The sequence below is a fragment of the Cyphomyrmex costatus genome, unplaced genomic scaffold (genome assembly GCF_001594065.2).
Source record: "Cyphomyrmex costatus isolate MS0001 unplaced genomic scaffold, Ccosl1.0 scaffold296, whole genome shotgun sequence".
In the NCBI taxonomy this organism is placed as follows: domain Eukaryota; kingdom Metazoa; phylum Arthropoda; class Insecta; order Hymenoptera; family Formicidae; genus Cyphomyrmex; species Cyphomyrmex costatus.
This window is the reverse complement of record NW_017277082.1, coordinates 648,313-669,930: the sequence shown is the minus strand read 5'-3', so window position 1 is coordinate 669,930 and position 21,618 is coordinate 648,313. Positions and strand designations below refer to the sequence as shown.

The following is a 21,618-nucleotide window of genomic DNA, read 5'->3' as shown; positions in this document are numbered from 1 at the left end:
TTATGAAACACGATGGCTATGTTTTGCTGCAGTTTTAGATAAATAACTTTTAAACGAGTAAGTGAATCCAAAAGGTTTCGTTACAAACATTTCTTAGAATTTTATTAGTAAATTTTGATTTCTGCGTCGATTCCTATATTGCCCCATTATTGTTTATTATTTCTTTTCGTTATTCAATTGACAGAAGTTCGTTTATTACTGTTAATTTAATAATGAGTAGAACACAAAGTATGAATAAAAATATTGTCTTTTGATAAATTAATGATTTTTGCATTAAAAAAAACATTATAAAGTTTGTGTGAAGATGGAAAACTAATTGCTTGTTGAACTAGATTTATTTTTATACAATAATCATCTGCAATTTCAAATAACTTTTCTCATTTAAAATATTATATCAAAAAATATATCAAAAATCCATTAGGCAAAATAGAATACTGCAAATTCTCGTATTCGTCCATTTTGAACACGGTGATTGAATTGACAGGCGCAATGATGTAAAAATAAATTAAAAGTTAATAAAATGAGAAAAAATGTCTTACCAAATACATTGACTTTTATTTTACAGTTTCTATAACGTCAACATAAAAATGAAATAATGTTGCATATCTAATCGATCGTATCTGAAGTTATAATATGCTCAATATCAAGCGCGAACATCGTTCGCGCAACCTGGGCACGCCATTCATCTTTATTTTCGCACAAAAATCGAATCCAATTCCCGATGAAGGCGAACGGTGATCGAGTGGGCGCGCACACGCGAACGAACCGAGTGTGGAAAGTCCCTCGCTTTTCCTCTTTCGAATCTAGCGAGCCAAGGGGTTTAGCACGAGCTCTCTCGACGGAGCTCTCGATTTAATATACCACAATATCGCCAGGACTCAAGCCATCGGTGTGGGGTATCAAAATATCTCGATATTATGCAACACATGTCGACATTTACCGGCTCGCGGCTTGGACGTGGGTAGGGTAGGATAGCTCGCTTGTCGAAAAGGCGGTTACAGGCAAAAAGAGGGAGGAGGAGGAATAGGGGGTAAGGTGGTTGCGAAAAGCACGGAGGGAGTTGGGCAAGACGCATGCAAATGGAAAGTTATGCCGCACGGAAACGAATATTGAATCAGCAGCTGGCCCGATAGAGACCGAAGTCGATGCGCAGCGCTCGCTTTTCATCCTCTGTCGCCGCGCAGAAACGACTCCTGCACGTCGAGATACGCTTCGCGACTCCACCTTGGCGCTACGAACATTCTCTCCCTCGAGGGAGAAAGAGTGAGTGCAACCCTACCTACGAGACGCCGAAGTTGGCGACGTTCCCTTGGACGAGCGACGACGCGACGGCCGGCCCGTGCAAGAGATTGGAAAACGTGGCCGCCGGCGAATTGTAGTCTTCTTCACTCGGAATGAAAATCGAACTAAGCTCCCTCGAGACCGTCGAGCCGACTTTCCCAACTATGCGTACCGTGAGGGGCGTCAAAAGAACGCCCGACTTCGGTTCGTGCAATCGAATTCTCGAAAGTGAACGTCTTGCACATTCGTTAGAACTACTCAAGCCATCATTGTGCTCTCACTCTTCTCTGCGTGACTACGACATTCGTCGACATTTCTATTGCTTTTGCTTACTTATTATAATTCGTTAAGATTTTGTAGCTTTGTTTCTTAATTATCTGTTTTTCTAGTTCTTGCTTTTATTTCTTGCTTTTATAATTAGAATTTAAATCATTTTAAAATAATACACACAGAAAAGAAAACTATATTCTTAAATCAACCATACATGCTTATTTTTTGTTTAGTCTTAATTGAATCTATCTTGATGCAAGTGCTTTGTTCAATCAAAAAGCTTGCATCGATAGAAATGCAGTCAAATCAAGATTAAAATCTTCGAAGATTACAACATTTTTGTTTGTATATTATGGTTAATTTAAGAATCTTGCTTTCTGTGCAGCATTTTTAATAACAATATTACTATTTCTTAATTATATAATAATAAGATTTACGCTTTATTTCCTGTCGACTATTAATCAGTTATTCACTTATAAGTTATAAATTTTAATCTATGTTACGATGTTTCCTATGGATTTATATTCCTGAATATCAAGGGACTTCCGTTCTATTTTATCCTATTTGACTCTCGAGCGACGAGAATGAGGAAAAAGAAGCAAGACAAAAAAATGAAGAAAGAATATACGAGAGCAATGATCGGATGCACGCGTGCCGATATGTGGTCATTCCGTGAAAAACAACGGTCGCGACCGCACTTGCTTATTCGATCGATCGATCTGTCGATTGAACGTACGTGCATAAACCCGACGAACCCGACCACAGGGCGGATAAGTATTGTAAAACCAGGCCGAGTTTCGCAAACGCGTGAATAATGGACACCCGTTTGATAAGCGAAGAAGTGCTCGCGTGAGTCCGCTCAATTCATCCATTGGGCAGCGGGGATGATAGAGCAAGAGGCAGAGAGGAAACGAGAAAGGAAAAGAGAGAGAGAGAGAGAGAGGAGGAGGAGGAGGAGGGAGGAAAGAGGGTTCACGGAACGTAGAATTATTTATCGACGAGAAGGTCGAAGCTAAATAAACGTCGGATTTTCCACAGAGCTTATCCACCGCATTGGCGATGCGTGGTCGCAATTCCTCGATCCATGAATCATCATTATCGTGGCTTTTAGAGCATTATAGTCGCGGCGCGTTGTTTCTTCATGAAGCTATTCAGTTCTGCCAATATTACTAGATTCATCACGTCGTACATTAACAATTTACTTTGATAATTTTGAAATAATTGCACACACACAACACTGCATATTTTCTTTCATTAGTAAAGAAGCTTTAATCCCTTGACTAATAAATACATTACTTCAGCTTCGTACCGTTGGGTTAATCTCTTTTTTATAACGACATTTCAAACTCTCAACTATATCTGTTTTGTAGCATATAAGTAAAATACATTGATGAAAATTATACAAGTACCCCAAGGAGAAAACAAATACGTAATGTTGCATACACAAAATAATATAAGCGTTTCATGGTCCATTTATCAAAGCTTGAAGTTTCTTCGTGGAAACGATGTGGAAAATGAACACTGATTTAAAAATCAATGATTTTGCAACTTGTTTAAATAGAAAAGAAATAATACGTACGTTGCGGCCAGACTATATTCTGACCTTCCTATTTTACGTTCCCTTATTTAATCGTACATCATGCATTGTGTACGTGCGCCAATTGTACTCCGAAACATAAGTTCTACTTTTCGTGAAATATTTATTTAGAAACATCGCGGGTCGAGCAAGGTGGCGTTTGTTGCATGGCGAACATTAACGGGGCACGCCAACGTGTCCGTGAAATGTACCCTTGGCGTGGTCTAACCGAAACATATGATCTTTCAAAAATGCATGGGGTTTGCAACAGGGATGCAACTCCGCCGACCTTTTCGCCGCATTCTGTCTGCGAATGAACTCTCGCGAGGTCCACCAACGTAGTTTAATATAACTCTCGCTTCTATACATTTTTAACTTTAACGTAACAGTTCTTAGATCTTATTTTGATACTAACAGCTACATGATTGCAGGAAAATAAACACTATTTTCAATAACTACTAATTTCTATCCTTTTTTTAGATTACATTATTATACAACTTTATTTTTGATATAAGAAGGACTACTTGGAATTTTATATTATATTTTTTATATTAAACATTATACGGTCGTAATTTTGACCAATTAGCGATAAATATAAGTATTATCTATATAATTATATATAAATATTATATATTATATCGAATGTATTATATTAATATATTATCAAGTAGAAAAGCCTGTCAAAGTCATTACAAGTTAGATATGTGTCATATCTTTATTACATAAAACCAAAGTACAAACGTTTCAACTCTCAATTAGAGTTCTCATCAGTGTACAATAACAAATTGTTACTGTACACTGATGAGGACTGTAATTGAGAGTTGAAACGTTTGTACTTCGGTTTCGTGTAATTGTACTTCGGTTTTATGTAATATAGGTATATCTAACTTGTAGTGGCTCTTAATACAGGCTTTTTTACCTGTAATTTGATTCAGTTCATTAGAGGCTAAATTTCATTCAAAATTTAATATGTTATACCAATCAAATTTATGAACGATTTACTTTTTTATTTTACTGGAGAGTGTTCAGTTGAATTAATATTCTTCTGGTGCGTTCAATCATTTTAAGAATAGCTCGGTTATCTCTTTGATAAGGAATACCGATCCTTCTACTTTTCTTCTCGTTCTTTATAAAGATTTCATCTTTATCGCTGTTGTTGCATTCCGCACGGTAAAACACGAGGTGCCAAGATGAATGTAGAGCCTACGAGTACAACTAAAAGTGCACACTTCCGGCGGAACCGAAGTATGTCCAAGACGTCGGGCCACAACTGATATTGCTACCGTTGAGAATTGGAGGGAGGGCGAGAAAGATTTTCGGAAATTTCCCGGGGGCCCAGTATCCCTCTCGTTCTGGTACCAGCTTTTCCGCTAATATTTCATTACGGTTGCGTTGGCGCCGGCCATCTTGTTTCCGGACCCAGACGTACCGGAAACGGCCGGATATGCCGCGACAAAGCACCGTTGCGGAAAAATCATAAAGCTATGAAGCATGAATAAATAGAGAAAAAAGAACAGTTGCCACTTGTTCATCTAGCAACTATGGACATGGAAAAATTAATGTTTGTCCTCTAACTGTATTTACATTTCGAAAAAAAAAGAATAAATCTTTTCAGAATTAATATAAATAATATATTTATATAAATCTTTTATAATATTTCAAATTACGTTTCTTTTTTTCAATTTTATAAATTACATATGTGTGTAAGAATAATAACTAATAATATTTTTCAAATTAGATTTTTTTGCAATATTTTTCTATAGAAATAGATTCTATATAGCGTTTAAAATTCTTCTTAATAAATTCTATTAAATGAGAAAGAGAAAGAGAGAGGGAGAGAGAAACTATTGTGAATATGCTAATTATATTAAAATAAAAAATATTCATTAAATACTGATACTCACAGAATGTGTAAAACAAACTTTCGATTGTAAAATATATAAAAGAGATAATTTCGAAAAATCAATCAGCAAGTGGGAATAAATTCATGCAGTATTAATTCTTCAGGAAAATCTCTGCACGTTCCTCTAAATAAATGAAATCTCATCACCGAACTAACGTTTAACGTAGCAGTTAAATAATTTGTTTCTGTGCTTATTTACTTTAACTTTTACAAGCGCAAAGTACGAAAGTGAGCAGTGATTATAAAAAGGTACTCTTATTGATAATCGATACGTTGAATTTTAAATTTGAAAAAATTAATTTATTAATTCAAATACTCAAGTCAAATACTTCGTGTAACTTTTATTCAAAGAAATTTTATGCTTTTAATTGTTAAGAAATCAACAATTAAATAATATATATATTGTATCTTTTTAACCAAAAATAACGTAGTAAAAAATTAAATTTTATATTTTCATGCATAGGATTATTTGTTAGAAAAAATTAGCATACTCCAGTGCAATTTGCACATTTATCTATATATCTTTTAAAATATAATTCGCACAATTTCTCTCTCTCTCTCTCTCTCTCTCTCTCTCTTTCTCTCCTCTTTTCTTTCTCTTTCATTCTGCCGGTAGTTATTTGAGCTCGACAAATAAAACACTTCAAGTAGCGATAAGTACGGAGGACTGCTTTGTTTGTAGGCTGAAACTTAACCTACCCAACAACTAATCTTAAGAAGATTTTGCTGCGGGTTCGTACTCAAAGGATTTCATCATCAAAAGCCTCCATATCCCGAGAGACAAAATTGTAGAGTGCACATCCCACGCATATATCTTAATATAAGTCAACTAAATTAAATGACGTTTACTTTGTGTGACTAGCAACAAAAATCATTAAACATTAATAAATGTTACTGCGTGATCTTTTTTACTAGATGTTTTAAAATCTACGTCTATCTGTCAAATATAAAAATCTTTCTTTATCTATTTAAAATTAATTTCTTCTCAATAAAATTGACATATTGTAATATAATATTATTTGGTATTTGTGGATAAATGTGACATACTCTAATATTTATTATACATTAATTTAAATATCTACTCTTGCAGAGAATCTAATATCATTTAATTAAATACTGAAAGATAATTAATTATTCATTTAAAATACTAAAAAAGTACTAATTAACAGTTTTTTAATACTTTAAATAAGTAATTAATTATTGTCTTTCAGTATTAGTCAGTATAAGATTTCTGTGTATATATATGTATATAAGAAGGTATTTTACATTAAAAAGTTACTAATTTTTTAATGTAAATTTTTGCGTGTCGTAAAACTGCAATATAAAATTTTTATTACTACGTTTGTTAAATCTTTTAGAACGATAAAATTCTTCGAGATTATGGTCATGCCAAAAGACCGGAAAGTAACGGCGCGAAGGAAGGCGATGAAAGAGAAGCAAGAGATTTCGTAGAGAAGCGTTTTCTCGCACAACCCCCTGTACGAAATTGGAGGAAGGAGTTGCGATGAAATAGTCGACGAAGGGTCACAAGGGTCGCCACGTCGCGGTTTAAAATCAAATAAACGAAAACGGAACGTAGGGGAGCAAGGGCATCGTCGGCCAAGAAAATCAAAATTTCGTCATCCGCTCGTAATTCGAAGGGTGCCGTCCCACGTTGAAACCCCTGCGTCTCCGTCACTTACATCGCCCCCTGAGGGCTGTGCTGGACTATTGGATTTTAACCTCATCTTCCAGCGGTGGCTTCGATTTCGATCAACGAACGTTGCTACATTCCAAATGAAAACACTTGCTTGCCAAGGGTGATCTCGAACGCAAACTTGTGTGCAGTCTTGTCAGGAAATATAAGAGATCTCGGAACCTCGATGAGTTTATCATTGATTTTTTTTAATTTTTTCTACTAAAAATTGTGCATCACATCGTGTTTCTTCAGAACTTCTTAATTTTTATCATTAAATTTTCATCTTTAAAAAATCCTATAAAAAATTAATAAAGAGAGTAAAACTAGTTCTATTTAAAACACACTTATCTAAAATTTAATTCATAATTATTATCAGGAGACGCGGTAGTGTCTCCGGCCATGTTCAAAAACTGAGAGACACTACAAGTCTCTTATCCCGAACCACCAAAGTCCATTTTTGGGGGTATGTTTATATTAAAAGATATTTAATTATATTAAAGATATTTAACTTTCGTAGAAGTTTAGAAATAAAAATTATAAAAAATGCTGTAGACACTTTTTTTAAGCTAATGCATTAAAATTAAACATTGAACATATATTGTTTCATCTATTCAATTTCTTCAATTTTTTATTGAGCTAAAAAAATTGTCTTGGTTTGAAAATATTTACGTGATCCTATTTTTCTCTTCTTTTAATAACATCAATGTTACATTTGATGTATACAATGACACGATTTGTTATTTCTAGCCGTTATTTTTACTTATTACGTTAAAAACGACACAAGAAAGTTACCTTTAGAGGTTATTTTGCTTAAGTTTATTCTGGAACACGATTTTTCCTGTCATGAAACCGTAAACATCCTCTAGCTAACACCCATAGCACGACCATGGTGGCACGCCCTATAATCTGGGCGCTACTTTAGTACGTCTATCGCCTTCTAGGGCTATTTAGATAAACTCGTAATCTAGACGTCGTTTTCCGTACTGAGATATTCCCCCGTAGGCACTGAGGAGAGTGAGAAGTTTCAGACATTTCGATTTCGAAGGGTGCGAAAACACTTTTACGTCGCGTCGATTCGCATTGAAATTAAATTTAATCTAAGAATAAAATTGATCTAGTAAAATAAAAAAGAACGACATATAACTTTTATAAGAAATCATGCAATTGTACAAAAGTGATAGTCAAAGACGGCAAAAAATTTTTTTTGTAAAATAAATTTTTGAGAAAATTAAGTATAAATATTAAATATTATCTATAAATATTATAAATACGTACATGATTACACAAAAAATAATTTTAAGAAATACTTGACTAATTAATCAATTAGGCAATCTGGTTTTATAGACATAAGAAGAAAACACTTTTGTGAAGGGTCTAAAAATTTAACTAAAGTTGAAAATAATTTTGTTGGGCTATCAAAAGAATTACGTAGGACGCTCAAGTTGGTTACTAGAATGTAGAATGTCAAAACTTTTGCAGCTGTCAAACTTTTTGCACAGCTCTACTCGTCATTTTTTAATTTCCTACATAATTATTATATTTTGCATATTATATGTTTTAACAAAATTATTTTCAGTCCGCGCGTATATACTTATAAATTTTTATATATTTGAATAAAATCGTATTTTCTATATTCAAAATACTTCATTATCGTATCAATATTATATCGTTGTTTTATGCGTCATACACGTTATAAAAATGATAATGCATTGTGTCAACTCCCCTGTATCAAGATATAGTACCATCAATTATTCTAAGTTTGACCTTCTTGAGCTTGGCATCGTGCCTCGCGTAGCAATGCTTCATTCTGTGTAGTTTTGTATCCGGAAAGCAGAGGAAAGTTACATGCATCTTACGCATAAGACATATTTGTCCCTTCGTCTCCAGACTGCATGAAATAATATTAGCTTTCCAAAAATACTGATGCAACTCTAACCATTACATTTTCAAGAATAACTGCATAGAATGCCTGTATATTTGTTTTCGGGATGATTATTTTGAAATAATACTGTCAATTTCAAGCAAACGTCGTTCCAGCCCGGTAGCGTAAGAGACGAATGAAGAAGGTCCGCTTATAGCGTGGCTGTACTACTTGAAATATAGATGAACGACGAGTCGAGAGGAAAAGGAGAGAGCAGCACGGCCAACGACGATTCTACATAGCTGCAGCGAATTATTTGCATAAACAAATTTCACCAGAAGCGAATCCAACATGCCGGCAACGGCTCGCTCTATCTCTCACTCTATATATGCAGAGTAGCCTCGCTCATTCCTCTCGGCAACTATATTTCTCGTCCTCTCTTCCCTGTCTCTACGGCCATTGCGATTTCCAACTAATTAGATTAATTCGAGTGGATTACTTTCGACGAATATGCAAATCCACGACGAGCGCGTGTAAAATTTGACGCGGAGTCGAGCCGCAAGAAAGGCGTCTGATTGCAAGCGGTCTGAACAATTTAATTCTCGCTCCGTTCCATCTACATTCGTAATTACCGTTAATCCAACAATTATTGATGCGATTAAGTTACAGTTTTACTAACTTACTTATATCAACTTTCTGATGAACGGTAATTCTGATAGATACAAGATCTCTAGATGAAATAGCAGTCTCTGTAATATAGAAGTGTATCTTTCGCGTGACGGATTTAGAATCTGCTCTTTTTAATGAAAAATTATTACTAGATACATTACTGAAAGTAGATTAGGTAACATCGAAGTATCAATATGGTTTTTGGTTTGACGGGCACGACTATAGTTCATATATAGTTGTATCCCTTTTTGAAGGGTTGGGGAAAAACGATGTCGGGGCGGTCAAACGCAGCGAGCATCCGGGCCAGACGGGCCGAATGGGCAATCAACGATCGAATGCCTCATGCGGACGAACCATTATTCTCGTCCAATCGGCATTGCAACATGAAACACCGGCAATTGCCCGATAAAATCATTATACGCCTCATTACTTGTCAGCTGCAAACGCTCGTTGTCTGCCTTTTAATTTACAGCCCACCGCGACGATTGCAATTTCAGCGGTGCTGTAGGTGTGTTCCTTCGCATTCGGCCGAAACGTGTTCTCGCGGGAGGCAGAAATAGCTATTTGGCGGAAATGCGATTCCAGCTATTCAACTATGCCGTTTGTAACGTATACACGAATAGTTGTCACAAACACTGACATTGGAGCGTAGAAATTAATAGCGTCGAATAAAACTTCCGCATATCATGTCGCTGCTTGGTTTAGTTTATTAAAGAATGTCTGGTTCCCTCTCTCTCTCTCTCTCTCTCTCTCTCTCTCTCCAATTCACTGCGTGAATTCGTCAGTTACACAGTTTTGTTCTTTATTTTTACAACGTAGAGTTATTTAACACAGAGATAACGTTCTCGCAAACTTGCAATCGGCACATTCTCGGCATTTTCGATTCGACACGCGGAACAATGCTAGATACTTTGTTGCGGACGATAAAACGATAGCTGATGGCCGTTCGAGACGATGCCATCGCACGAGGTGTTTCAAGCGCCGATAAAGCGCGGGTTAATTGCCGAATGAAATTAAACAGTAGTTAAACCCTCGAGTCTTGAGTAATTATAAGAAGTTATAAGGTGCCTCCTGTAGTCCAACCTTTCCCCTTCCCCTCTCTTTTACTGTTTTCCCTTTCCTTCTTGTGCGCTCTCCTTCATCAACCCATTTTATCCTCCCGCGCAACCTCTGTCCTACCTTAGCTCCCTCTTAAATGTACTATCCCCGGGGGCCGTTAGCTGCAATCAAAGTTAACCTGAAGTTATAGGGGAAAACTGCAGAACGGCAGTTAATGTTTAACGGGACTGTTAACTGCAGCTTCTCGCTGCCATCCTACCTTCAACGCTGTTCCTATCGTGAATCTGATTTTTAACATAAGGTCTTTTATCACCTTGCAGATTTGTACGTGATGATATGTAACGATGATAAAAAACTTTGTTAAAGATTTCGTAATGGCGCACCCTCCTTTTCCTTTACTTCATCTATAGCGTTTTACCTACCATTTTACGTTGTAAAATATTGAACGTAAATCCGTTATTGTGCTTCAAGTGATATGATAATGTAAATATAATTATCAATTTAATAATGAATAAAATATTTATCATTCATTAATAAATTATCGTTAAATTTACATATACATATATGGATTGTTCTTTAAGGCTTATTTGCAAATATTTGTAGAGAAAATATATATCTACAATTAGGATTTTCAAAATAAATATATTTTTAGTCAAAATACTTTTCATAAAGTTAAAAATTTGACATTTGTTCCGTATAAATATACATAGTTTAATATGTGTCCATAAAATAACTTGAGAATTCTCAGTTCGAATAGGTGAAATATAAAGAAAGCAAACGCACGTGAAATATTATACTGCTTGCGAGCAATAGGTGCAATGAGAATCTTTCTCTATGTATTACTTCGGTAAGTTTCGGTCACGATAATAATTACGGTAATTACAAGAGCGAACAAACGAACGGCGTACTCGCCTCTCGTGCGTACTTAACGCAGAAATAAGGGAACAAAACATGCGGGTTTAAAACGGCACGAGTTCGGCGCTAAAACGGCACTTCGCTCGGAATTGTTCGTGTCTGTTCCATGTTCCGAAACGGCCGAGCAAATACTTGCGCAACACAGACCTGTGTGTTGTCTGAGAATGTAAATGGCCGCCGGTTTACGCTCCACTCAACCCCGTTGTGAGACCTGAGCTCGGATTTAAATCAATTCTAAACAGATTTCGCAAAACCGCGATGTAAAATAACGCGTAGCAACTTATTCAGGTTTTACGTTAAATATAGCGTAATCTGAAGATCAGTAATCTTCTTAACTCAAAGATAGGTCAACAAACGGGCGCGTCATAAAGCGGCGTTAATCTTTAAAATGCCAAACCTAATATCAGGTTCCTAATTAGTAACTCCTAATATTACTTCATTTCAATTCATTTAGCTTGCTGCGAACTATTGATAGATTTCGATTTAGAAAACCAATTAACAGGATAAATGAGAAATAAATTTTAAAACTTTTACTTCAGTAAATGAATTTTTCAAGTAAATGAATTCTGAAATATTCTAAAGTATTCATTTTTCACCATACTACTATTTTTAAATCTGTAGCAATGAAGCAATTATGTTGACATGTATGTAGTCATAAATTGATACTCAAACCTGTTGGTAAGACTGAAATTTGAACCTAAGTAAAAATAAAAATGCTGCTCATTCCTATTTTTATATAGAATGTAATTTTAAAATTAATAGTATTAAAATAAAAAATCAATGCTTCGTAAATTAGAGAAATAGATGAGCAAAACCACCGATAATTTTTGAAATATCGAATTTCGTATAGAATTTCTAACATTGTTACTCATTTATTTCAATTCAAACACTGATAAAACAAATATCTGATATATTGCAACATCAATCAATGAGAATTGACACACATAATACACAATGAAAATTCAAAGTAAATAATTGTGATACCAGATAAACGATAAGGATTATGAATACCAGCTAATTATAATAATGCGCGCAGATAAATGAATAGTGGCGTATTTACATTTACGTAATTACCGAAATCATGAATGCGTTAATCAACGTGACTAATGAATTAAATCCTAAAGCTTGAAAGAGATGCAATCGTAAAACGGAATCGCGATAATTAGGCAACACTCAATCTCGTCCCGGAGAAAGAGACGTGATAAATCAGCAAAACAACATTCGTTGCACAATGATCTAATGCGCCTGCACTCGGCATATTGGTGTTGTCGATGTCGTCACGAGTGCGTTATTTGCTTTCTGAAGCGGTGCACACATATGTTAAAAATATACACCTTCGCATTCCGATACGGTGTGCTAAGTGCGCGCGTAACAGATCGGAGTCTCAAATATTGTTTCTCCGCATTATTCTCTCATATAACTTGATCTGTTCTTATTCCTCTGTCAATTTATTTTATCTTACTTTCCCCTATATTATTTTTAAGGCTGAAGTAATTAATGATGTAAATAACAGAGATTCGTAAGCCAATGGCAATTAGCGCGGATTTTATATCGTGCTCTTGTAAAATTTTAACAGTCGAGAGGAGACTAATAAAGCAATTCTCTCTCTCGCACGCAACATTCATATATTTCTGGTACTTGTTCGTTCTGCCTCTTGTAGCCATGTGTTTCAGCAGTAGTTTTTTCCTTTCTCTTTTGGGTGCTTCAGCGCGCGGTCTGCTGGTGATTAGCGTGCTCATTACGCTCGACGCTAATGATGCTTGCATCGCCAGACAAAAGCTGCGTATAGCAATCGTGCGACGGGTTTATCTGAGGGCGGGAAGGGAGAGAAGAGAGTGTCTCCTAAACTGAGGTGTATTCTGAACGAAATCCATAGCTGATTTCACAAAATAAATGAAAAAAGCAATGCAACGAAGAAAGTGATCTTCTAGTGGGCACAGCTTAGCAAGCCTAAGGAGTTATTAAAGCGCGCGCCGCGCCGCGCCGGTTCGTTATTAAAACAGTAGAAAATATTACGACAATTTGTCACTTCTTAAATACGAATTAGGTCAGACACCGCGTAACCAAGTTTTAAATATAATGAATATTAATTATGTAAATGCAAAATTCAGTACGACTTAGCGTAGACGGAAATACCATCCGTGAATGTGATATGAGCATGAAAATAACGTATGTAACAAGGTAATAAATTATCATCTGCTCGGTGGATTTAAGAATTTCTCGACTGGGAGCATAAAAATGCGCGCGGCACGATTTGTGGGCGACGTTAAACTTCTTCTCGTGACACGCGCGTGATGTACGATTCGCCTACGAAACCGGCCTCGAGAAAACGAGGCGCACACTCGAGCCGGAGGGGGCGGTAAGGAGGAGGGCGAGAGAGCGTGATCTCTTTTTCAGGGGGTGGAGAACGAGACGCGTCGCCTACGGTCGTGCCGAAATACGGGGAAATTAATAAATTGCTCAAACTTAAGTCGAGCGTCTCCCTTCTCTTCCCCCTGCCTCCCCTGCGTCCCTTTAAGTGCCGGAATAAAGGACCCTCATAAATTTCATTCCGCACGCCCGAGCACCCTCGCCCGAGCGAGAACGGGCGTTGGTTCCCTTCATCCCCGAAGAAGGAATGCTCCAGCGCGCGCGCGAGCAGCATCGCGTCGAGCTGGCACCCGCCATTCGAGCCTGAGAAATTTCGAAAGAAGAAGCAGAATTACACTCTCTCTTGCCGCCCCTCCCAACCCCCCGTTCTCCTGTCGTCACGCCCGCGAAACGCCCGAGATATACGCCCGTCTGATAAGCGCCATAACGTGATATACAGCGGTTACGTCGCGACGACGGGAAAAAAGCGCGAGCGAAGTGCTGTTACGCAACTATACGCCCGTTTTCCCTCTTTCGAAGCAACTAATCCCCGAGTATTTCCGCGTGCTTAGACGCTAACGCGAGAATTTGCTCTGCAAAAATCAAGTCACACTTGGTGCGTTTTTTCTTGGTTATATATACTTCTAAACTATCCTAAGCAATATCTTAATAATTAACAAGTCACCGTTTATGAGATAATTTTCTATCAGGTTAATACGAAAAATATATTGTTTGTATAACACACAGAAAGAATGGTTTTATTGAAATATTTAGAAATTTTGCTAAATACAGATCTGAAAATAATTTTGTTGGATAATCAAATAATATAAATTGTTAAAACTTTTCGTAGCATTGCTCGTCATTATTGAGTGTCTTACATAATGTCTTATTTGAGTCGAATAAAATTATTTTCAAATATGTACCTTTTTATTATACTTAAAATCTGATAAAAGTACAATATTTCATACATTTGTTTTTTACGCAGACAGATACATGGAAAACGATTTTATTGAAACATTTAGAAATTCAGCGAGATCCGAAAATAATTTTGCTGATATCAAAGTAATGACGTATTATAAAAATTTTAAATATAATAAACAATACTGCAAAAAGTTTTGAAAGTATCAATTTGAATATTTAACATAATTATTTTGATGATCCAATAAAATTATATTCAGAGTTGTAATATCTAGCTAAATTTTTAGGTACTTTAGCAAAATTGTTCTTGTCATGTAGAAAACACTGCTTTCTTTCGCCCTCCCTCTCTCTCTCTGTTTCTACAAAAACAGTTAACAACATGTTATAATGAATAAACCATTTTATAATGCAAACGCAGAATGAAAAAGACGTTAATGAGATATCTTTCGTATCCAGTTTATTTTCGGCTGTTTTGAGAAAAAGAAATTTATACGAGTTTTGTGTGTTGAAAAGTAATTAAATTTTTAGAGAAAAATGCGAGTTAAGATGCTCGTATAATCCGTCTGATATGTCTCAGCACGTTGCTATCAAACGGGATTTGCATCTAGAGAAGTTGGAGGATGTTGACATTTCATGGTAAGCGATCTTTCCGCGCAAATAATGGCCCCTACATTTCCAACCGGTCGGGATAAATGGGATCGGGATATAAGGTCGAGAAAGGGGTACAATGGGCACGACTCAAGCCTTATCAAAGAGCCTTAATTGCATTTTTATCGAGGATAAAAAATGAAGCATGAATCCGACAGCGCAGTCCGCTACCAACGTGCCGTGGCTTTCCCGGTTCGCGGATTGGTCGAACGATGGTGATGTCGGCGGATATAGAATAGGTGACGGTAGTGGTGGCGGTACGAAGGGGACCGCTGGCACGGGGGTTGCAGGGGAATGAATAGCAACGTGAAACAAAAGCACCGGGTTACAAATGGCGTGTATTCGCGACGGCATTGTTTTAAATGGCTGTCAGACGCCCGGAATTTATCCCGTTTTGCTACGTGACAAGCGCCATTAAATTTATTTATTCAGCTCCCCCCTCCCCCTTCCCGCCAACCACTCGCCCTATGTCCTCCGCCCTCTCCCGCTCGCTCGTGTTCTACAGGTGAAAACGAAACGGCGAACGAATATTGGAAGCGTGCGCGCGATTGCAAGTGATGTATTGTAGACTGCGGTAATATTCTACGCGAAAAGGAACAAAACGAGAATATTCGAACGTTGGAAATATTATTTACCGACGAATATAGAAGTCGGCGAGAGAAATGCGAGCGAGCGTAGAATGCAAAATTGTTTATTTTTGCCCGGAATTTTGGTCGTGATCGGACTTGCAGTTCGGGCTATAGTTGAATATAATTAAACAAGAAAGTGACCACGAAATATTGCTCTGTCTCATTAAATTTTTTTTTTTTTTGAAAGAACATTATAATCGAATTTAATCAATTCAAAAGATGACATTTGTTTGTTTGCTGCCAATATTTTTAAAAATAATATTTACAATTTCTACAATACGTAAATCGATAATAACAGATATCATTTTTCTATTGAAATTCCTATTAATATCATTGTCTCTATGTTCTTCAAAAACAATTACTTTTGGATTCTATTACGCAAGCATATAATAAGCAAAGGTCGCATTGACTTTAGTTTGCGAAAGCTTTCGATGCTTAATATAACCATATTCAATTTTATCAAAATAATAAAGTTAACGCGACAAACAGCTAGAAAAGCACATTATTTTACGTTTTCAAAATAGAACAGCTATCAAAGAGCTCTCAGGACTGTCATTCGCGATCACAAGGGTGCAGTGATTATCGGGCACTCCTCGATATCTCAACGAGCAAACTTCATCGGCGGTGGATCAATGAACGGTCGTTCCCGCGTGGAAAATTCGTCCCTCGGCGTGAGAATTAAATGCGACGGTCGTTGCTAGCAGAAAGAGACAAGCCCGACCGGTTCCAAGATTCATATTAATTCTTAATTTTTTAATTTCAAGTCGACCGTTAAGTACAGCACCAAAGAGAGGCCTGGTCTTCCATCGGTAACAACCGCGCCGCGCTGTTGCCCTCTCCCTTACTTTCTTACCGCTTCATCCACCCTCGTTTCCGGCTCTTCGGCTGCCGATGAAGGAAGAAGGAAGGAGAAGGAGCGAAAGGTTGAGAGTGAGCGCAATTAAGCTCTCGCTCTCTTCGGGGATCCATTTATTTTTCAGGTAACGTCGCCGGACGGCCTCATCTAAGTTTTAAATCGCGTGCTGGCGCGGCGGTCTGCGATACGCGACCAGCCTTGGACGGAGGAAAGAAGGACTCGTCGCCAATTTATGTATATTGGGCCGAGATTTGCATTCACGCTAACTATTATACTCGACTCTTTCCCAATTCTAATGACGACAGAGAGTTCCCGTCACGTAAATATTTGTTAATATATTAGCATGCGTAAACTAGGCTATAATAGCGAAAAAGAAATCTTTTATTTAATTAATCTTACCTTGGAATAAAATCTATACTAAAACTTGTGTGTGTGTGTGTGTATACGATAAACAAAAATTAGAGCGATAAAAGTTAAACTGTCGCAAACAATCTCCTTAGATACAAACAATTTAATTGTTTCGCTAAGATTGATTTTAATACCTATTAAAAAATTCCTACATTACCTAACATTAGAATAAAAAAACTTGGAAAAAATTCACATATTCAAGAATGTATTAGGTGTACAGTTTCTGCAAAAAATAACTAGAATGCGAAATTTATATTTCCCGTATAAAAATGTTATATATATGAAATAATTCAATAACGTTAATATTCAATTTTATAGTTCATATAAACATTTGCTTTTTTATCTTAATTATTTTTTAAGAGAACATATCTACTTCTCATTAAAATAATTTTTTATTTGGATTCTAAATCACTGCCAATGTTTTGTATTATTTTCAAATACATAACCTTTTCATAATTTTACACATTTTGTTATAAAATAAACATAAAATATATCTTTAATTTTATTATTAAAAAATCGCCTTTTTTAAAATAAAAGATATTAAATGGCAGATTTATTTTCGCGGATTACGTTTCCGAATATAATTTAATGAAATTAAGACCCTAGTTAATCGAGAGATATCAAAAACTCACTAAATGTGTAAAAAAAAAGTGTTAAATTATTTGAATAATTTATTTAAAATAGAATGAAATAAGAACGTAAAAGATATGCACAAATCTCTCTCAATCATGAATACGTTGTCTACGAGTGTTAAAATAAAATAGTAGTTCCTAAAAAGTTTCGTAAGCCAGAACGTGCAATGAGTATAACGTATTTCCTGGTAATGCCATTAGCTTTATCAGTTGCCTCGCGATCCAGCTATTTCGTCGACAGAAATCTCCCGCTTTAGCATTCCCTCTCCTCTCGCGTGCTTTTACAGAGCAAAAGTGAAATCAGATAGATATTGGCGAGATGGAGCATTGGACGGATTCAAAGCACCGATGAGATACTATTAAAGACGATCGGTCCTGGGCAAATATTAATATCGACAATTAATAAAAATTTACGATTATTAACATAAATATTGTGATAATACATTATTAAATTCATAATTTTTTTATTATATGAATACTGATGTGTAAGGAAGTACGCATACTTTTAATGCTATAATATCTCATATTACCGAAAAATTATAATTTTTTCTCTGCAGTTATCACGTCTATTGATAATCAAACTCGAATGATAACGTTAAAATCACAGTTTTTAATAAAAATAATTAAGTTTTAAACATATATATATATATAAATATATATATATATATATGTATATATTACATGTCTACAAAACTAATAAATTATGAAATTAGTACCGTAGAGAGAGAGAGAGAGTATCAGTTTATTATTCGCGAACTTCCACAAGCGCTAAACAGTCTTTAATAGTATCTCGTGGATGCTCGAAGAGACTGACGCGCGATAGAAGTTACGGTAGGACTCGCCTAGTGTGTTTACGTTCTATAGGCACGAACATGTTTTACAGGTATCCATCGGTCGCAAACTCGGCTTAGATTGTCGACATCTGTTGGTAGCCGTACCAAAAACAGAAGCTTTTTAGGCCGTTATCGAATTTATGAAACACGCGAATGGTAATTTTTCGCGTGATATGATACGAGCGCGTGCGTACATCGTCAAACATTATCAAACGCGAAAGCTTGGTAAAACAGTAATAAAATAGTCAGCCGTGTAGTTTACCGTACGTGAGAAAACATACTCTGATCATACCTTGCAAATGGCGTTCTAAATTTCTGCCCTTCACTTTTGTTCGGCCTGCAAAAGTCGTCCAAGTATGCGCAGTACGATCATGTACGCTCATCGTTAGGATGCACGTGGGCGTGGACACGGACTTGTATACTGCACCCCACGTGTGTGCACCGTACGTAGGAGTCGAATTCCGAAATGGCGTCATGTACGTCCGCCAGCGCGCGCGTTCACGCCCGATGGTATCTCCAATGTGGGTCACACACATAGAACGGAGAAGTCCAGCCGCTACGAGCCGGAAACTCTGCATTCAAAGCCGAATGGAGGACTTTCGGTAGAGAACAAGAGAGACGAAGCAAGAAAAGAGAGAGAGAGAGAGAGAGGGGTGGAATTAGAGGTAGGTTTGAGATAGAGATAGCGGCGAGCTCTGATATCTCAACTCCATTTCTAGGCTTCTAGCTCGTGCCACGAGTCGCGAATAAATGTGTCGTGCGCCCGACTTCCTTTTCTTTTCCCTCTTCTTCCATCCGCCGACCCTACTCCACTACCCTCGATCCTTCGGAACTACGTCGTGTCTCACCTGAGAGCCGGGCATATATTCTCTGCCGGCTGGGATCGACCAAGTTTTCCAATAAATTTCTATATCCGCCGGCTGCATCTGCAGCGGACGACTCGGGACCGTCTTATTATGCGACCATTCGGCGATGCCGAATTTCCCTCCTATCTCGATCCCTCCGTCGTCGATGATAAGCGACATCGGTTCTCCCAGTAGACGATCTCTCCATTATAGACTTTAGTGTTCCGCGCAGTATGCATGTTTGACCGTGACAAGGAATTTGATTCACCGTAATGGAAAGATATTATCGTGAGTTTCATGCATGGTGTATTTGTTTTTCTTAATGTATTTAAGTAATCCGAAACGAATTATGATTATAGATCAAAGTATCAACTAAAATCTATTTGCTACTATTAGCAAGTTAAATACACTGAAAAAATGATATTATATTTATTATTCTCATTTTTCTAATTTAACTATGTAGTACCAGATGTTATAAGAATTTATTTATGGATATTGAAGAAAAACATTTTTTTTAAACTTTTATTGTCTTTTTATGAATTATGAACATATATCACTGAAAAAAATCACAATAATAAAGACATATTAGTAAAATAATTGGCCTGGATTTTTGGCTTATCAAAAATAATTCTTGTTATTTAATCAAAACGATTATGACGGTAATGATTCTATTTTAGAGCTATAACGATTCTATTAATTTTACGATACAGTTTTAGCTCGAAAATGAGATAACCGAAAATTTCCAATTTATTAATTATTATTCTATTTTGCTTATCATTTATTATTACTTCCTAATGACAAGCCATTTAAACCGCACCGAAATTAGAATCGAAAATTGCACGTGTGCTTTATAATATTTGCCGGCTCTCTGAATTTATAACTCAATTAATCATTGTTATCCGAAGGAGAGAGGGGGGGACGAGATAGGTTTCAGTTTCTAATCATGTAATTTGCCTTTCGAAAGGAGAATGTTAAGTTAGGACTGTTTTTCGGCCAAACTGAAAAAAATTCCTATATTATATTATATCAAACGGCTCAAGCAGATTCGAATGGTATTTATATCATTTATCTTGGAGAAACATTAGGATTATGGAAAAATTTATATTTTAAATTCTTTATATTATATTTAGATCTAGAAGAAAAAAGAAAGTGATTATATAGAATTTTTTCAATAAATATTACACATTTTTTCAGGATATATGATATTATATAGTAATAACGCATACCGAAGGTATTAAAAGTATTCAAAAAAACAATAATAACTCTTTTCATGTTTTATTAGGACTGTGTTTCATTTGACGCTCATAATGCTCGCGACCATCATTTGTTCTTGATCTTTCAATCGATAAACAACAAGAATGAAATGATTCCACAAGCGTTAGAAGCGTCTAGTAATTAGAGAGATTATAACCACAAATAGTGCTACAGTGGACACAGTAGTTACATATATCTTATTGCGTCATACAATTATGGCGTCAAGTTATATGCTTGCAAAATTTCTCTTTTCAAAAGGAAACATTCGCGTGTTTAAATAATACAATCCTTATTGCTCAATTCTTATCGTACTTTCTTTTTACTATTACAATAAATGTAATAGCATAAATAGCACATGAAAGATTTATTCGTTTTGATCACAATTTCTCCTATGTTCCTGACATTACCCCAAGATAAGCGATATACCATTCGACTCCACTTGAGTAGTCGTTTAATATGATGTATAATTTGTACATCTCGGAACTTTTTCATTTTGGTAAAAAAACGGCCCTAAACTTAACATTCTTTTTTCCCCGAGGACGGTCTACTTTTCTAAGTAGATCTGTAAGAATATTCTCTATAAGAATACTCTTCAGTTTCCAAACTATTAATCAATAATTCTATACATAAACTTTTTATGAAATATCGAATTGTTTTACTATTATTAAAATAGTTAATTGACATATTTTGGCAATGATTATCAAGAAAATAGTTTTTATACAAAATAAATCAAGAAAGATACAACAAATTATTCGATAAAGTTAGAGTTAATTTCTTCTTAATTAAACCAGATATTTAAAACAAAGATATTTTATAAATATACTATTTATATATATATTTTATAAATACCGTAGCTTTAATTTTTAAGCCATTTTACGCGACATCGTCGAAAAATCATTAATTTATGAAAGACGAGACGAAAGTTAAATATATACAATTTCATATAATATATAATTGGATTAACAAAGATTGACTTTCTGTAATCCATGAACAAGTTAGGCAACCAGAGCAAATGAAATCATTCGCACGTGAAT

At 35.9% G+C, this 21,618-nt stretch overlaps 1 protein-coding gene across 2 annotated transcripts in view; it reads right to left on the bottom strand.

Moving 5' to 3' along the window:
- Positions 1-21,618, bottom strand: part of Rbp6 (RNA-binding protein 6) — a 652,248-nt gene that overhangs the window by 168,296 nt on the left and 462,334 nt on the right. The window lies entirely within an intron of this gene.